General features: G+C 41.2%; 1 pseudogene; it reads left to right on the top strand.

Annotated features, from left to right (window-relative positions):
• Positions 1–3,470: 3,470 nt before the first annotated feature.
• LOC117715262 (26S proteasome regulatory subunit 8 pseudogene) lies at positions 3,471–4,750 on the top strand (annotated as a pseudogene).
• Positions 4,751–20,085: the final 15,335 nt, after the last annotated feature.

The following is a 20,085-nucleotide window of genomic DNA, read 5'->3' as shown; positions in this document are numbered from 1 at the left end:
TAAATATGTATTTATAGAAAACATTATATAGTTTTGTCTAGTCCCATCCATTTTCCTACAAATGTCATAACTTCCCTTTTCTTTGTTGCTGAATCATACTCCATTCTGCATATATATGTGCCACATTTTCACTATCCATTTATGAGTGAAGAGACATCTAGATGGGTGCCACTCCTTAACTACTGAGAGTAGAGCAACAACGAATGATGAGCAATATATCTCTAATGGGTGTCCTTTGGGTTCAGGCCCAACAGTAGCTGGGTCATAGGATAAATCTATCCCTAGGTTTCTGTGGAAGCCTCACACTGCTTTCCTTGGTATCAGCATCAGTATACTCTTCAACCAGCAGTGCACAGGAGTTCACCTTTCCCTACCTTCTCACCAGTATTCATTTTTTTGATAATAGCCAGTCTAATCGGGGTGGGATGGAATCTCAGTTTTAATTTGCCTTTCCCTGACATAAAATTAAGTTGAACCCTTACAAAAAGCTTATACTTTAGACAATTTTCTGTTTACTTCCTAAGCTTGTTTTAAAAATCATGTTGTTTGTTTTATTTTTAAATTTATTGTTGTTTTATTTTAAATTTATTTATATGTCTAGGTATTTTGTACATATGCATGTCTGTATAACACCCATGGAAGCCAGAAGACAGCATTGGACCCACCTAGGACTGGAGTTACAAATGGTTGTCAGTCACCACATCACCACTAGGAATCAAACTCAGGTTCTCTAGAAGAGCAGTCAGTGTTCCTAATCACTGAACCAGCTCTCCAATCCCTCGTTCATTTTCTTGTCATTTAGCTATTTTACTTTTTAATATTCTAGATGTCAATCCTCTATCAGAAGTATAGCTGGTAAAGATTTCCCTCCCGTTCTGTAAGCTGTCTCTTCACCTGATTAACTATTTCTTTTGCATAGAAACTTTTAATTTCTTGGGTCCCATTTCAGGCCTTGTTGCTGAGTAACTAGGGTACCCTACTTTAAAAGTCCTTGCCTGAAGAAGAAATCAAAAAAGAAAGGAAAGAGAAAGAAGGAAGGGAGGAAGAAAGACAAACCTTGGAATAAACCTAACAAAGGAAATGAGAACCTGTATAATAAAAGCTGAAGCCTTTTCCTGTCACACTTTCACGGCCACACTTACACAGAATGAAGGCTTTGATACTTTTGATACTTTTAGAGTTCACTTTTGTGCTGGGTAAGAGATAAGGATCTCATTTTGTTCTCTAACATGTGGATATCTGATTTTTCCCAGTGCCTTTTGTTGAAGAGGCTGTCTTTTATCCAGTGTATTTTAGCACCTTTATAAAAAAAAAAATCCCATTACTGTAGCTAGTTTATGTCAGCTTTCTCTATTCTATTCTGGTGGTCTATATATCTATTTTTGTATTATGTATCTATTTTGTATTAGCACCATGCTGTTTTTATTACAATAGCTCTGGAGCATAACTTCAAGTGAGGTACAGTGATATCTCCATTACCCTTTCTGTTCAGAATTGCTTTAGCTATCTGAGGTCTTTTGTGCTTTTATATGAATTTTAAGATTGTTTTATAATTTTTAATAAAGAATAGTATTGGGATTTTGATTGAATTGGGCTGAATCTGTAGATTTCTTTGGTAAAAGGCTATTTTCACAATATTAATTCTTCTGATCTCTAAGTATGTGAAGTTTCTCCATCTTCTACTGCCTTCCTTAAGTTTTTTATTTCTGGTTTTTTTTTTTTTTTTTTTTTGAGGTTTCCTTGCTATCACATCTTTAGTTAGGTTTATTCCAAAGTATTTTGCTTCTTGGTTTGTTGGTTTGCTTGTTTGCTTTACATTCTATTGTGAATGGGATTATTTCTTTGATTATTTTCTCAGTATACCTGTCACTAACATATAAGAAGGTCTCTCTGATGTGTGTCCTGTCACCTTGCAGAAAGTGTTGATCAGCTCTGGGAGTGTCCTGCTAGATTCTTTTAGTATCTTATATAGAGCATCATGTCATGTGCAGATAGAGATATGCTGCCTTTCCTTTATTTACCCTTTCATTTGTGTGTGTTATTGGGCAAGCTATGATTTCCAGTACTACAGTGAGTACAAAGTTTTTTTAAAAAAACGTGCTGTCCCTTATTTTAGTGGAATTGTCCTGAGTTTTTCAGCATTTAGTATAATTTTTGCTGTTTCTTGTGTGTAGCACTTACCACATTGAGATATTTTCTTCCTATTGAGTTTCTTCAGGATTTTTATTGAAAGGGGGCACTGAAGAGATAGCTCAATGGAAGAGTACTTGCTGCTCTTGGAGGGGAGCAGAGTTTGTTTCCAGCACCCACACTAAGTGCCTCACCTATAACTTTAGCTCTAGGAGCTCCAAAGCCCTCTTCTCTCTTCAATGGGCACCTGCATGCTCATATGTGCACGCACACACACACACACACACACACACACACACACACACACACACACACAAATTGTTTTAAAAGTACCAAGGAGGAATTTGGATTTAGATAAGACATTTCTTCCCCGCTCCTTCCATTTTCTATTATAGTTTAACAGTGGTCTCCAGGTGTGCTGGCTAGTTTTATGTCAACTTGAAACAAGCTACAGTCGTTTAAAAGTAGGCAACCACAATTACCTCCATACAATCTGGCTGTGGCCTAAGCAATAGAACAATTTATTAATTAGTGATTGATGGAAGAGTGTTCAGCCCATTGTGGGGACACCCTTGGGCTATTGGTCCTGGGTTCTATAGGAAAGCAGGATAAGCAAACCATAGAAGCAAGCCAGTAAACTGCACCCCTCCATGGCCTCTGCATCAACTCCTGCCTCCAAGTGCTTGCCTGGCTTGAATTCCTGCCTTGACTTCTTTAGGTGGACTGTGGTTCAGGATATACAAGCCAAACAAACTATTTTCTCTTCAAGTTGTTTTTGGTCACAATGTTTTATCAGAGCAATATTAACTCAAACTAAATCACCAGGGAAGAGCACACCAGTTGATTATCAAATATCAAATGGTGGTTAACTCTAAAAGCATATATAAAAATAATATTATATAGATTGAGCAGATTTCATTGGCATATTAGGAATATACATATATGTATGTATATGATATATATATATATACACATACATATACACATATACATATATGTGTAACAAAAATTAAACAAAAAGAGGCCATGAATTTGGAAGAAAGAAAAGGAGAATGTTTGTGGGGAGGGGACATTTTTATTGAATATATTCTGTTGGCCTATCTGACCCCCAATGAACTGGAAATTAAAAGTGTGCCTGTGACATGAGCAACACACTTGCTGCTACCTCAGTTCTCACAGAAACTTCAACTTTGTTGCAACAATGATGCTTGGTAAAGAGTCAAATGTTTTTTTTTTCTTTCTATAATTCTTTTAACATGTGTTTACTGAATTATTGCATGCTTAGAAGTGGCACAACCATTACCATATGAATCTGAGGTAGAAGTCAGCACAGTGGACTTTGATACCAGCGGTCCCTGCCGAAAGAGGGAAGATGGCGCTTGATGGGCCAGAGCAGATGGAACTGGAAGAGGGGAAGGCAAGCAGTGGACTCAGTCAATATTATCTGTCCAAGATTGAAGAACTCCAGTTGATTGTAAATGATAAAAGCCAGAATCTCCGAAGAATACAGGCACAGAGGAATGAGCTAAATGCAAAAGTTCGCCTGTTGCGGGAGGAGCTGCAGCTGCTGTAGGAACAGGGCTCCTACGTTGGAGAAGTCGTAAGGGCCATGGATAAGAAAAAAAAGTGTTGGTCAAGGTCCATCCTGAGGGCAAGTTTGTTGTTGATGTGGACAAGAACATTGATATCAATGATGTGACACCCAATTGTCAGGTTGCTCTAAGAAATGACAGCTACACTCTGCATAAGATCCTACCTAATAAGGTGAACCCTTTGGTGTCGCTAATGATGGTAGAAAAGGTGCCAGACCCAACTTACGAGATGATTGGCAGGCTGGACAAGCAGATCAAGGAGATCAAAGAAGTGATCGAGCTGCCTGTGAAGCACCCTGAGTTCTTTGAAGCACTGGGCATTGCACAGCCGAAGGGAGTCCTGCTGTATGGACCCCCAGGCACTGGGAAGACACTGTTGGCCCGTGCTGTGGCTCATCATACAGACTGTACCTTTATTCGTGTCTCTGGCTCTGAACTGGTACAGAAATTCATCAGAGAAGGGGCTAGAATGGTGAGGGAACTGTTTGTCATGGCCCGAGAACATTATCTTCATGGACGAGATTGACTCCATTGGCTCTTCAGGGCTGGAGGGAGGCTCTGGAGGCGACAGTGGAGTACAGCGCACAATACTGGAACTGCTCAACCAGCTGGATGGCTTTGAGGCCACCAAGAATATAAAGGTTATCATGGCTACTAATAAGATTGATATCCTGGACTCTGCTCTGCTTCGTCCTGGGAGGATTGACAGAAAAATTGAATTTCCACCTCGCAATGAGGAGGCCCGGCTGGACATTTTGAAAACTCACTCTCAGAAAATGAGTTCTCAGGGGGGGATCAACCTGAGAAAAATTGCTGAGCTGATGCCAAGAGCTTCAGGGGCTGAAGTGAAGGGTGTGTGCACAGAAGCTGGCATGTATGCTCTGCGGGAATGGTGTGTCCACTTTACTCGGGAGGACTCAGTAGCCAAGGTCATGCAAAAGGATAGTGAGAAAAATATGTCTATCAAGAAGCTATGGAAGTGAGGGTATGTCCCTTGTGTGGATCCCTCAAATAAAGGTCTGTGAGATTAAAAAAGAAGAAGAAGAAGAAGAAGAAGAAGAAGAAGAAGAAGAAGAAGAAGAAGAAGAAGAAGAAGAGGAGGAGGAGGAGGAGGAGGAGGAGGAGGAGGAGGAGGAGGAGGAGGAGGAGGAGGAGGAGGAGGAGGAGGAGGAGGAGGAGGAGGAAGAGGAGGAGGAGGAGGAGGAGGAGGAGGAGGAGGAGGAAGAGGAGGAGGAGGAGGAGGAGGAGGAGGAGGAGGAGGAGAAGAAGAAGAAGAAGAAGAAGAAGAAGAAGAAGAAGAAGAAGAAGAAGAAGAAGAAGAAGAAGAAGAAGAAGAAGAAGAAGAAGAAAAGAAGAAGAAGTCAGCACAGTAAAAGTCTTGAGTCGTAAATCTCTCCCCACTGATGTTGCCACCCACATTATTCCCAGTCTTTGCCTGAATCCTGTACTATCTGTACCTTCTAAGAACAAGAATGAACTATGACATCAATCCATTTTGCCTTTGAGTATATTATCAACTTCTTTTCCTTGAGTCTCACAGTATTGTAAGTTGCTGATCCTCAGTGGAAATATCCTCCCATTTGGTTTGGTATAGGAGAAGGGAGAAAGGAGGGAAATGGACCTCAAGATGCCACTAAGAAAGAGTAAGGGGAGAGATGATGAAACACAATGGGAGAGACACTGAAACTCGTTTGGAGTGGTGTGCTCTGTACAATGCTATACCTAGTAAGGAAAATAAATTATTTCTGCCCTAATACCTTCTTCTTTCGTACAGAGGATCAAAAAATGGAGTCACAGATAGTTCAGTGGGACCATTTCCTGAAGTAGGCTGTGTGCCTGTGCCTGTGTGCATGTGAATGAATGTGTGGTCTGTGTGTGCATTTATTTAGAGTAGAATTTTTGTAAACAGGATTAGAAATAACATGGAGGAAACAACGAGGCATGTGGCTCTCATGCAGCATGGGTTTCTGGGTTGCACTTCCAGTGCATTCCCAGATTCCTCTTTTCTTTTATTTTCAATCATTTTTTTCTTTGATATAGAGAGGGATTGCTCATGACCATGGCAAAGAGCAGAGGTTTTGGACGATGTGCTTTAGCAGTTCATCCTCTTTATCAAACACAATTAGTTGCAAAATTCCAAAGTGTAAAGGCAAGGAAACCAAACTTCCTTCTGGGAATACATTGGAGACCTTGCTTAGGCCTCCCTTTCAAACTCTTAGCTACATCGGCTTCTGAAGCAGCATGGAGAACCAGACTGGTCATCTCTCTTCCACTCTGTGGACTGAGCCTGGCCTAGAAAAGCCTAAACCTCAGGACAAAACAGAGGGTTTTTTTTGTTTGTTTGGTTTTTGGTTTTTGGTTTTTTTTTTTTTTTTAACTTAATGTCAATTGGGTCAGTCCTGAAGATTCATCCAGAACATCCCCAAATTTCTCTGTGAAATGATGACTGGGCAAAGGGGGCTTCTCCCTCAGACAGCTGGCAGGGGCAGATTGTATACAGAGAAGACCTCAATGCTCTCTAGTTACTATGTGGTTAGTCTGGCTTTGTTCAAGTTTGGGCTTTCTGAGATCAGTGAAAATAAAAGGTTGTATTGTGAACATAATTAGATTTTATAAACTCAGAGATTATGGAGTCCTGCTGTGCTTCTCTCTGTGTGAGGTAATTATGCCAATTGCAGAGGGTTGTGCTTTACAGGCAACTGTTACCCACGTGGCAGACTCTATTGATTTACCATATAAGAAGTGATTAAAATAAATCATAGCTCTCTCTGAGGTAAAAGCATGACACTAATAAAGTAATTAGACTCAGATTCAGATTGTGTACAACTTCTGTGGATACCATAGTTAGGACAGAATTACAGAGAGCTACCAGAGGTTGGATAGAGGGATACTATGTATCTTTCTCACTGCCAAGATTAACCATTAAATCCCAGTTAATGTTTCATGGTAGGACTTTTTTAGCCATTTTACTAATTTGATGGCCATCTTAACTCAGGATAGTGAGGCTCCACCTTGTGTGTGTAGATTTCCCATCATTGCTCTGAAGAAACACCCCATTTACCCTTATGTTCAAAATTACAAGCTATTGTCTGGTTTTGTGATTCACCTTTAGTAAGTGTTAAGAATGTGATCTTAAGTGATCCATTTTTACTCTGAGTTGTAAGAGGATTCCTGATGAGTTGTAAACAGAAAAAGATAAACAAAAGAACTCGAAGCTAAACAACAGTTTTATAGAAACTCCATTCTTTCCTGAGATTGTTGTCTCAAGCCAAACAAAAGTACTAACTGTGACCATAAAGACAAATCTAAAATTAGCTTCTCTCTCTCAGAGCACAGGAAGGAAATCATGAATAGTACAACACCAGGGCCCAAGTGTGAGGGGTGTAAGTCAAAGAGCCTTCTCTTTCACTTCTCTTCACATCCTGCCTGAAAATTTGTTTATTCCAACTTTTTCATTTGTATTAGTATATATTAACTTTGTTTATACCCAGTGGGTTGCAGCGCCACCTTTTCATAGATGTGTATAATGTAGTGTGATCAGATCCATCCCCCCTTATCATCTCTTGTCTACCTGCCACTCTTACTGTTTCTTTTTCCTCATCCCTACTGGTCCTCATCTACTTTCTTGTCCTATTTTTTAAATTATGTAGTGAGTTTCATTAGAGGAACATTAGTAGGTTGTATACAGGAGCATTGGCAACTTACCAGTGGCTACCCTACTTAAGAAAATGCCTGGGCTGGAGAGATGGCTCAGCAGTTAAGACTGCTCTTCCAGAGGTCCTGAGTTCAATTCCCGGCAACCACATGGTGGCTCACAACCATCTGCAATGGAATCTGACACCCTCTTCTGGTGTGTCTGAAAACAGCTACAGTGTTTTCAAATAAATAAATAAGTAAAGTTGTTTAAAAAAAAAAAAGAAAAAAGAAAACGTCTACCTTCCCCAACAATCATGAATTATATGTATCTTCAGGGAGGGTGAGGCCTTCTGAGCTCCCCCAACTCAGTATCTAAATGATCTGCCTGATAACTTTACTATAAAAGGTTTTCTTTAAAAAAGAAGTATAACAGTAAGCTAAAAAGTAAATGTTTTATTTGGGGGTTATATAGTTACCATAAAAGTACATGTTAAACAATGTGAGTAGACTCGTGTGTGTGTGTGTGTGTGTGTGTGTGTGTGTGTAACTGATGGAATCTCACTATTGTACCCCAGCTACCCTCAAACTTCTAGGCTCAAGCCTAGAACCTGCCATAGTCTCTGGGGTACCTATAACTGCAGGTGTTGCCACCATACTCAATAAACATACATTCTCAACATACAATAGGAAGACTGTGGGCATTAGGAGCCTACTGAGCTGAATGGAGTTCTGCGCTCCCAGGCCTTAGCACGATAGTTTCTAATACTCCTGAGGATTTGACTTCTTTTTCCTTAAGATAATGTCTTATTGTCGGTAAAAAAGGACAAATACAGCTCCACACTGTCACGATCTAATCTTTTAGGGATCCTCACTTAAAACTAACCTGGATTTGTGGTTTCCACACAGAAAAGAATTTTAGGCATAACACTTCTAAAGCATATTTAGAGGTTTTACTAAAGACATATTTGGGGGGACTTATTGTTTTGTTTTGAATTTTACTTATTGTTATACCAACCAAGTGGGTGGTACATACCATAGTGTGCATGTCGAGATTGGAAGACAAGTTTTGTGGGGTCAGCACTTTCCTTCCACCTTTTGTGGGTTCTGGGAATCAAACTTAGGTCATTAGGCTTGTGTAACAAGTGCTCCACCTGCTTAGCCATCTCATTGACCCTAAAGATACATTAATATAGGCTTAAACATGAGGAGAAAGAGAGGATGGGGAAAACAGGATACACCCTTGCCAGTATATACTTCCTAAGAACAAAGGAGAAAAAAGACCTACCCAAGTACAAGTCCAGCCTCCTCAGAGGAGAGTTGATACAAGTGAGATATACCCGGCTGTGGGTATGAGCTCCTCATGCTAGAGTTACAATTACTGTCTTACCATCAGTTACATTTACCATGTTGGTGGTCCTCAAGTTACACTTCAAACACTTTTGAAGAACATGTTTTTCTAATGGAAAATACAAGACAAGTTCAGCTCTGATTTTACTCAGTTCGGATTCCATGCAGATTTAGCCTGTCTCTGTCCCTGAAATTGGAATTTATTCATATTTCATTAAATATAATGAGATTTTTTTTAAGAAACCACCAGATACCAAGTATTTGCAGGTTTGCTTTCTTTAGTAATCTGCATGCTGCCTTCAATGTACCAACTTATAGGGCGTCTTAGAGTGATAGAACACATGAAATCTTGTGAGGGAAAATAAGGAACTCAAGGATTCCCCCTGATTCTACCTATAGCAAATTCAATGGTACAGTTAAAGCTGAGAATGGGAAGTTGTCCTTGTTGGAGTATATGGTTCAGGGCTTCTTACTCCTTGGAGGTCATGTAGGCCATAAGGTCATCTACCACCATGGTACCATGGAATTTGCCATAGGTAGAATCATACTGGAACATGTAAACCATATAATTGATGTCAGGGAAGGAGTCATAGCAACAATCTCCATCTTGCCAGATGAACTGGCAGCCCTGGTAGCCAGGCTACCAATATGACCAAATCTGTTCACTCTGACCTTCACCACCATGTCTATGAGAGGAGATTGGCACTGCATGAGAAGGCGAAGCTGTCTCTAGAACAGGGAGGAACAAAGATTTTCCATTTTGTCTCTTTGTTTCCAATCCTCATTAGCAAAGCAAATTTAAGGAAAACATCTAGAATTCTAAATACAACTAATATCACAAATAAGTGGACTAATTGCTTTCTTCCCTGGCATTAAAGATAAACAAGGTTTTTTAATTTCAAACTTACTACATGCCTAGTGTGTGATGTTGGGTACTTATTAGTGTCCTGATCTCTAGTTGCTCTTTTTCTGTGACAGGGATGCAAGTTCTGGTGTGTCTTGCTCCAGATGTTGCTAAGTTACTTACCTCCTTCTTTAAACTGTTTCTTCCCTCTAAGGACATCACATGCTGATGTTTTCTTTCTTGGACTACCCTGTCTCTATCTCCTTCCACAAATTTTCCTCATCTCCTCATCACTGAGTCACTGACTGTCTATTTCTGCCTTGTGACCTTGTCTATTCTTATGGCCTTTCATGATATCTAGATGTTTAAAAATGGGTGAATCCAAAGCTCTCTCTTCAACTCCATGTTCATATATTCAACCATCTACTTGTCCTCTCTGTTTCTGCATCACAGAGGCAGGTAAGGCCTTGTGACTACTCTGTAGGGGAGAGTAATTGGTCCTTTCCACAAGCTTCAGCAACTGAACACCAGAGTGACAAAAGATACATTTAAAAAAAAACTGACATAATTAAATATACACACATGGAAGACCTCCACAACATATGAGCTTGAAGAAAAGTCATATGACAAGCTTATACATAAGCCTGCCAGTGCTCAGCCCTTTTGGAGTTGCTTAACACCAATTTCTGATCACATTTTTTGTAAGAGATATGTATGTATGTACACCATATGCATGCCTGGTGCCCAAGGAGGCCAAAGGCATTGGCAACTTTTTAGACCTGTATAGTCTACATCAACTATGTGGTGGTTTTGCTTTGTTGTTTTGTTTTGCTTTGTTTCATAATGTTCGTATATTACATCTCCATCACCTTTGTTTTCCTAATCGCCCATCCTGTGATTGATGTGAAAGCAACAATACAATGCACTTTATACATTTTTCTTTTCAATTCTCCAGTTTTATTTTCTTGAGTCACTCCAATGTAACAGTCATTTTCAATGGACTGCTTTGCTTTTGACCAACCCCCCTTTTTTAGGTAGATTAATTTGGTAGAGTTAAGACCCCATGGAGCAAAAATGCCCCTCATTTAGGAAGAAATCTCTCCATCTTCCACACTAATGAGACAACTATCTACCTGAAAATAAGGCACAGGTAAGCAGTGCACTGAATAAAAAAAAAATGAGTAAGCAAACTTCCATGCTCATCTTCCAGAATATTAACTAAATGTCTTTCAACAGCTGAATTATAAAAGACAAAACATTCTTATAGCTGATGGGAAGCTTGGCACAGAGAAATGTGTTGCTTCAATATATAAATTTTATTCAGCATTATATGATTAAAACCTTGCCTTCATAAATGCCAACTGTGTGGTCTACCACTGAGCTGCACCAGCCCATAAGTTGCAAATGAATTTACTTCTAATGGTCAAAAGAATTCATTATACATTACTGTTTTAGATGACATCTAATTTGTTTAGATTCAATCCATTTTTTTTTCTGAATGAAGCTGAGATTAACCTGATGGTTTATATGGGTATATATAGAGAAAGCCAGACCCTCTGCCTCCCTCACACCATATTAACATGCTTACAAATGGATCAGGTTCTCCCCTTGTTTTAATCTTCCAGAATCCTTTTTAGAAAAAATTAGTGGGAAAAAAACACCTAGTGAGACCAAACTCTTGAAGCTAAAACTCCTGTGAGCCCTGTTGGAACTTTCTAAAGGTTTGCCAAAGGTATTTCAAACACTTCCAGAAACTAAGTTTCTCCATTATGAGAAGAAACCTTTTACTTTTACTGATGATTGCTTGTCACTTCCAGTGCCTTCAGTAACAAATTGATGGATGAAAAGCAATGGGCACTTCATCACACCAACACCAGTCCATCTTCAAACTCAACTCCTTGTGCTTTCTTGCTGTCCATAAATCAAGAGTCACACCCTTGCCATCAGACTTTTCTCTACCTGCCCTGGACTCTCTCTTCTACCTGTGTGTTTATGACACACTTATGTGCTCCTAGAATTTACCAGTGTTGGGGTTATAACTAACAATAGCAGTGACTGCTAATTTTCTTTCAAATATTCATTCTCACATTTCTATTTAATAAGCTGTGAGAATTCCTATATAATGGAAGTGACTCAGTTAAGAGATACAGTGCCCAGCTTCTCCTGCAGGTAGGTTTGGCCATAATGAGATATGCATAGAAACTACTGAGAGAGGTCCTAGGAGATAGTCTTAAAGCAGTAGAAAGGTATGGGGACAGGCACAGAAAGAATCCGTTTCTTCCCTTTCTCTTTTTTGATGACTAAAAGTTGGCAGGACAGATACCACTCTGCTATCCATCGAAATACATAAGGTGACCTAAAAGTTAGCAGCCATACACCAAAGATGGTTGACTAGGGTTGGCAAGATGACATGTTAAGTAAAGGCAGTTGTTGCCAAGCCTGGAGGCCTGAGTTTGATCCTCAGAACCCACACAATAGAAGAAAAGAACTGACACCTGCAAGTTGTTGTTTGATTTCCATAGTACACACACAATGCCATACACACTCACACACACACACACACACACACACACGTAATATAGTTTTTTTAAGATAGTGAGGAACAAAAAAAAAAAAAAAAAAAGCCAATGATTTCAGTTTTTTGGGTCAATGTCGAGGCCCAAGGTGTCCCACGTTCGGGGGTCCAAAATGTCTCGGACCATTCTGTCAATGTTGGAACCCGTACTGCCAAAGCCTTGGGGGATAAACTGTTAGAGCCTGTACTGCCCCAAGCTGCTCCAGTCCAAGGGTCAGGGTTCAGCAAGAAAGAGAGTAGGACAGACACGGAGGAATGGAGACCAGACAGAGTGTGATTCAATCCCATTTATTCTTCAGTCTCTCTTCTTCTCTCCAAGTCCCAAGTCTTGAGTTCTTAGTCCCTAGTTCCTAGTCCCTAGAGCCTCCAAGTTCCAAGTTTCTTCTTCCAAGTGCTAAGTGCCTAATGTCTAATAATTCTTCTTCCGAGTTCTCTAGTCCAAGTGTCTTCTTACTCAGTGCCTAATTCCTACTCCAAGTTGTACTCTAAGTTGTACTCTCTAACCTAATTCCTAGTTCCAAGTTGTACTCCCGAGTGCCTAATAATCTGTTGCTTTCTTCTGTCTGCCTGTCACCTTTTATATGTCTCACTTCTAAGCCACGCCTTTAAGTCGTGCCCTTAGGTCTTGTGTCTAAATCTGATCTCTAAGTCATGCCCTTAAGGCTGGGCTCTAAATCACAGTTTTAAGTCTCACACACCCAAGGGAAGATCCTAGGTATTTAAAGCAAGATGTTATCAGAGTGTGCTCAGTTGTTGTAGGCTATTGTAATCAAATCTCTTATCAGGGTATATGGCTCAAGATGGCTACAAGAATGATATCTGCCTTCTGTCGGCTCCCCACAGATAAACTTTCTTAACTCTAATATTTTGCATTTTTAAACTTTTAAACTTGAGGGGTTAGAGTTTTTATCTCTTTGTTTTGAAATGGAATCTTCTCTAACGTTTCCCAAAATCTTCCTGCTGCACCCTCCCAGGTAGATGGGACTACGGATGCTTGCCACTATGCCTTGCAGAAACTGATTTGAAGTCCCTATAACTAGAGGCCTTGCTATTTGTATCTGAAATAATTCTTTTATTTCTTACTATTTCTCTAATCATCCTTCCATCCTGGTGGGGGTGCTCTGTGTGAGAGTGTGTGTGTGTGTGTGTGTGTGTGTGTGTGTGTGTGTGTGTGTACTTGTGGAAGTCAGGAGACAACCTGCAGGAGTCAATTCTCTCCTTCCACCAAATAGGTCTCACAAATCAAACTCAGGTGAGGCTTAGAGGCAAGGGCCTTTGCCAGTTGAGTCATCTTTTCGGTCAATTTAAACTAATCCTTATGGATGTAGTGTTTAACCAGAAATTGCACTTCAGAGGTATTTAGAATGCTTCAGAAGCGAAAACTCTTCCCAAATGTTTACAGCTCAGTAAAACAGACACTCTCAGACAATTCTCAGAAAAATAACTTTAGCACTTTATTCCATGTGAATAAAGAAGACAATTCTCAGAAAAATAACTTTAGCACTTTGTTCCATGTGAATAAGGACTTTATAAACATTGAGGAGTGGGGTGGGATTCGGGGACAGATGCTTCCTCTTGGCACAGTTTGAGATTCTAGTGATGCTATATTTGCATAGGGAAGGATTACAGTTGTTTTTCCTAGTGACTGGTTGTTATGCTTCTCCCAGAGCAGTTAGAGACCTGCAGGGAGTGGTCCCACTCCCACCGTTCTCAATTCTGAGACTCAAGAAGTTTGAGCTCACTCATCCTTACCAGTTCTTCTGTCTGGTGGCAGGGCCCACTTGCCCCACAATTCTCACTCAAGTTGCCACAGTGGTTTAAATGCAAATAGTCTTTGTTAAGAGACCTTCCGTAGGGCTGGTCAATTCTGGTGAACTTGTACATCCTACCATCCTAGATTGTGCTTGTTTCTAAAAGATCTGGTTATCATAGTACTTACCTTTGGGGTATTTTTGGAGGCAGTGCTCCATTAGCTAAATTCCACTTCACTATGTGACTTCATGTCTCCCAAGAAAATCTATTAGAAAATCATTTATAACATCAATTTTATATTACTTTGCCTTTCTTCTACATCATTGAGACGAATTTCTATATATAGTCTAGGCTAGCCTCAGACATCTGATTCTCCTGCCTCAGCCTTAGGAGTTCTAGAATTACCCAAATAAGCTATGATGTGCAACTATAATTAACAAAACTAAGAACTCAAGGCATTTAGAACTTTCATTCTTTTTTTTTTTTTTAACATTTTCTGTATAGTTGTTTATTCTTGCTTGATAACTGTAGAACCTACATCTATTTTGGCCACATGAATTTAAAAAAAAAAAAAAAGATTGACAACTGTTCCACGCACCTCCCAAGTCCCTTTTCGCCCGTGAATAAGGACACGAGAGGCAATAATCGGGTATTACTGCAGACGAGGATTTTACTTCTTGTAACAGTAAAGCGGAAAGACGGAAAAAACAGGAAGAGGCACCGCTTAAATACGCCCTAGAGTGACGTGTTCACTTCTGATTGACTGTTCACTCATCACCCAATATTACACCTCAGGATTAGCCAGTGACTTTGGCGGGCTTTCTGCCTTTGCAGCTGCACAGTTAATTGTTTACCAGTGGGAAGGCACGAGGCCAGTGCCATCTTGGAATGGAACCACTGACCACGGCTTCCTACATCTCTCCCTGTTTAAATTATTAATATGAAACAGCCTTTTGCCCATTAAGCTCAGCACCAACTCAGTGAGGGAAAGCAGAGGCCTGATCCCCTGTGCAAAATGAGATATTGTAATGGGTTTAATTCCCATACCCAATCTCGATGCCTTTTGACGGGGAAAGGGAGCCTCCACCCTGGGGCGCCACCAGGGGAGGTTTCTTGGCATCAAACCTTTGTGCAATCAGGCATACTTTCAGGAAATCTATCCACACTTGTGGAACATTCCCTGTCGAGTACCCACTTGCAAACACCTCTAAATGTTCAGGTACCGGTTATTCAGGCAAGGGCTGGCTGGACGTAGACCTCTCATCGACCCAGTGCAATGGGCTGAACCCTTGGGGTGCATCGACTGAGGGTCTCAGTCATCGGCTACTTTCTCAGCCTAGATAGTCAAATTTCTGGGAGAGATGCTTGCTCCAAGGCTGCGAGTGCTTGGCCTAAAGCGGCCTTGTCACGTTTTTGTTGGGCTCTGAGCTTACAGACCAACCATCATGAACACTAATCCACAACATAGGGCTGCATCAAACAGGCCTATCCCCACTCTTAAGAAAGAAAGAAAGAAAGAAAGAAAGAAAGAAAGAAAGAAAGAAAGAAAGAAAGAAAGAAAGAAAGAGGCAGAAGAAATTCAAGAAGTAAAATCTCCAGGGGTAACAGGTTCCACTAGTGTTCCATCAAGGCTCGAAATCCGGATCTGCAATTGGTGTTGCACCTGGTCCAACTCCCCATTCCACTTCCCTTGTAAATAAGCAGAAAAATTATGGCTTTGAATAAATGTATCATTCACAAATCTCAGAGGTGTAATACCTGGATGTGGGGTTGCTGACACGCAGCTTATTTGAACCATATCCGTGAGCTGCTCCACATGGGCTTGGAGCAAATCAACTCTCTGATTGACCAACAGGATGCCTGCAACACATCCACTTTCTGTGGGAGGGTTAAAGCCTCAGAGGTCTTTTCTGAAATTTGATTAACAACAGTAGCTGTTGTAACTTGATTAACCATGTCTGTGTCAGCTGTCACAGCTGTAGTTGTAGGGATGATAATAGCAGCGATAAGGGCTGCAGTTATATCAAAATCACTCTTCTGTCGGAATAAAATCAAGGTCCCAGACGTCTGAATGGGGATAGGGATCAGAGTGGTATACTGGCTATCAGGCCTGCTTATAGAGAAAGCAGACCAGCACTGGGACATAAAGTGAGTTACATTGGTACAAGTTAGCAGAAGCAACGACTTTTAAGAAGGCAAGGGCATAGGTTTTGGAGAAGCAGATAGGATAGCCATCTAAATTCACTATATATACTAGGAACCCGATTTAGGAGAGTCCAAATGGGAACTGAGAGCGTCTGCAGATGAATCCTTCGGGGGTCATTTTCAGGAACCGCAAGTCGCCACATCAGTCGCTCTGGCAGCCAAAATGGATTGTCTTCTTCCTGTGGAAAAACACAAACCACTCCCCGGGATCTTATTAAAATAGGATCCGGGCCTTTCTATTGATCAGTCAAAACATCTTTCCATTTTATCATTTCTTTTGGCCTAGTTGGTTCCAGGCAATGGCGATCAGCCGTTGTATTGCCCTGACTTTCCAAATTCAGAAAGTTGAGGGTAAAAAGTGCCAGAGAAACAGTAGCTCATGGCACTGTGGGCAGAGCTTCCTCAACTTCTCCTTTTTGTTTTATCAAATAAGTTTTAAGGGTACGATGAGAACGCTCAATGATGCCCTGTCCCTGAGGGTTATAAGGAAGACCCGTCAGGTGTATCACCTCCATATGGTGACAAAATTGTTGAAATTTTTGGGAAGTGTAGGCTGGTCCATTGTCAGTTTTAAGGATTTTAGGCTTTCCCCAAGCACTCCAAGCCTCGAGGCAATGTTGAATAACATGGGCCGCCTTTTCTACGGTCAATGGAGAGGTGAACATAACTCCAGAACAGGTATCAATAGAGACATGCAAATATTGTAATTTACCAAAGGATGGGATGTGAGTAATGGCCTAATTCCCCGAGGGTTAATTCCGGTATGGGGAACAGGTAGGAATTGACAGCAGTTTTGGCATTGAGTCTCGATATCTCTGGCCTCCCTTCTAGAGATGTTAAATTGACATCGTAATGTCTCAGCTGTCACATGAAACCTTTTGTGAAAGGCTTTAGCCAAATCCAATTTTGGCGAAAGGGCAATTGCAATCAACCTTGTGGCTCGATCTGCCAGGTCATTTCCACGGGACATAGGTCCCGGTAAGCCTGAGTGAGCCCTAATATGAGTTATAAAGACAGGGAATCTTCGCTTAGCCAGGGTAAGCTGAATCTTTTGAAAAACTTCTACAAGTCTGTTAGATGTCTTAACCCAGCAACTTCTAATGCTTTTACTGCATTAACCACATAGAAGGAATCTGAAACAATATTTAAGGGACCTGGAAAGATTTCCAGAACCTCTGACACCACTAGGCATTCCACAATTTGAGGTGAGGTTTCATGGTATTGTTTGGATGTAACCTTATCATTAACCACATAGGCACCCACTCCTGTTTTTGACCCATCTGTATAAACTACCATTCCATCTGGGAGTGGCTCCTGAGACATAATATGTGGAAATATGATAGCTTGAGTTAAGGCAAATTGTAAGATGGGATGCTTAGGATAATGATTATCTATTTGACCATTGAAGGAAGTAACCAGCACTGCCCAAACATCAGAGGTCGCCGTTAATATTTGGACTTGATGGGCAGTATAAGGCACTATCAAAACCTTAGGCTCCCTTCCAAAATGAGTAATGGCTGCTTTTAGTCCATGAAGGGCAAGTTGAGCAACTGCATCTGGATACCTTTCAATGATCTTTGCGGGAGAAGCATTGGAATGAACCCATAACAAGGGCCCCTCCTGCCATAATACAGCAGTTGGTAAGTGTCTAGTTTTAAAAACACATAAGTCAAAGGTTTTGGTTTCATCTATGCATTTCAACTGGGCATCTTGTAAAGCGTTTTCTACTACTTGCAGAGCACGGCTCGCAGCTGGTGTTAAGGCCCTCGGTGAGGAAATATGAGCATCCCCTTCTAAAATATCAAATAAAGGTTTCAGCTCGGCCGAGGGAATTTTTAAAAATGGTCTTAACCAATTTATATCACCTAATAATTTCTGAAAATCATTCAAAGTGTGTAAATGGTCTCTACGAATCTCCAATTTCTGAGGAATTATCTTTTCTGGATAGATAACTGTCCCTAAAAAGGAACCAATTTCTGAAAATTGAACTTTCTCAGTAGCAACATGTAGACCCCACTGTTCCAAGATTTTTAATAATAAGGGGTATGAGGTCTGTAAAGTACTTAAATCCTTATGACACATAATAATGTCATCTGTGTAATGGGCCAGCAACAGCGAAGGAAATTGTTTCTTAATTGGCTCGAGGGCCATTTGCACATACAGCTGACATATAGTGGGGCTGTTGGCCATGCCCTGAGGCAGAACTTTCCACTGATATCTCTTATCATGTTCAAAACGATTAATAGTAGGTAGTGTAAATGCAAATCTTGGCCTATCTTGTGAACACAAAGGAATTGAGAAAAAACAATCTTTAATATCTATAATTATGATTTTCCACTGCTTAGGCAAGGCAGAGAGTAAAGGCAAGCCTCGTTGCACAGAGCCAAATAGTCGCATCTGTGCATTGACGGCTCTTAAATCATGTAAAAGTCTCCACTTTCCAGATTTCTTTTTAATGACAAATATGGGTGTATTCCAGGGAGAGGTAGAAGGTTCTAAATGACAGAGCTGCACTTGTTCTTTAATTAGTTTGGTAGCAGCTTCCAATTTTTCACAGGATAGGGGTCACTGAGGAACCCACACGGCCTCCTCTGTGAGCCAGGGTATGGGCATAGAGCCCTCAGTGGCAACTAGGAAAACCCAGGCCTTGTCTTCCTGCGTTTGATTCTTGTGAGACAGGATCTAACCTTCCTTGTTCGTTCCTGCCAAGACCCTTCCCTTCTTTAAATCCCATGCTCTTCATAATGTTTATAGCTTGTGGGGAGTATTCACTAGTCAGAACTAGCCCTAGGCCTTGTAAAATGTCCCTTCCTCAGAGATTGACAGGGAGAGGAAGCACATAAGGTATAAAACTTCCTGTTTGACCCTCTGGTGCCTGCCAAGTCAACGAGCGAGAACTGACTGCGGGACTGGCCTCGTATCCCAATCCTTGTAGGGAGTGGGACGATCATTTTACAGGCCATGCCTTAGGCCACCAATTAGTGGAAATAATACTTTTATCCGCTCCTGAGTCCAGAATTCCAGTAAATTTCTTCCCCTCTATTGCTAACTGTAAGGTGGGTCTAGTTTTAAAATCAACCACCAGATGAGCGAAGTCAGTTCCTGAGGAACCAAGCCCTTGAGTACCTCTAAGCTTCTCAGTGGATGGAAAACAATCATGTAAGCTTGGAAGAACAACCGATTGAGCAATCCTGTCCCCAGGGGAGATGGAGAATACACCTTGTGGGCTAGAACAGAGAACTTGAAGTTCTCCGGTATAATCCTGATCTATTACACCGGGGTGTACCACGAGCCCTTTTAAGGTAAGAGAGGAGTGGCCTAAAATAAGGCCGACACTTCTCTCTGGCAGGGGGCCTCTATAATCAACTGGGATCGGCTGCACCCCCATGTGTGGCATTAGTAGGACTCGGGAGGTGGAACGGAGGTCCACTCCTGCGGAACCCCTTGTGGCTCTGCAGCGAAAAGAGTCCCCTGAGTGTTCAGCAGTGTCCCATATCTTTTGGGGCCCTGGGATCTTAGGCCCGTATATCCGTTTTTTGAAAAATTTTCTTCCTTAATGGCTGAGGGATTTGGAGGGAGGATCTGACCTCTTATATCTCTAACAGAGTGGCAATCCCAAGCCAGATGATAGCCCTTTCCACACCTGGTGCACAGCTTTGATGGTATTTGATTATTTGGGCACTCTTTCTTCATATGTCCCGCCTTCCCACAGGCCATATGTTTTGAAGGGAATTTTCCACGATTCTGACCCTTAAGCAGGACTGCCGCCATTTCTAAATTAGCCGCTGCGAGTCCAGCATTAGTAAGGGGACCTCCCAAGCCACGGCAGACTCTTAACCAATCTTGTAGCCCCTTGGCTCTCCGAGGAGCAATGGCTGCACGGCATTCAGCTGTGGCATTTTCAAAGATCATCTATTCTATCAATGGCATCGCCTGCTCTGGTTCCCCAAAGATCCTACCAGCTGCCTCGGTCATTCGAGCCACAAAGTCAGAGAAAGACTCAT

Source organism: Arvicanthis niloticus, chromosome 9 (assembly GCF_011762505.2).
Source record: "Arvicanthis niloticus isolate mArvNil1 chromosome 9, mArvNil1.pat.X, whole genome shotgun sequence".
Classification (NCBI taxonomy): Eukaryota; Metazoa; Chordata; class Mammalia; order Rodentia; family Muridae; genus Arvicanthis; species Arvicanthis niloticus.
The sequence above is the reverse complement of the archived record's forward strand: the minus strand, read 5'-3'. Positions and strand labels throughout refer to the sequence as shown.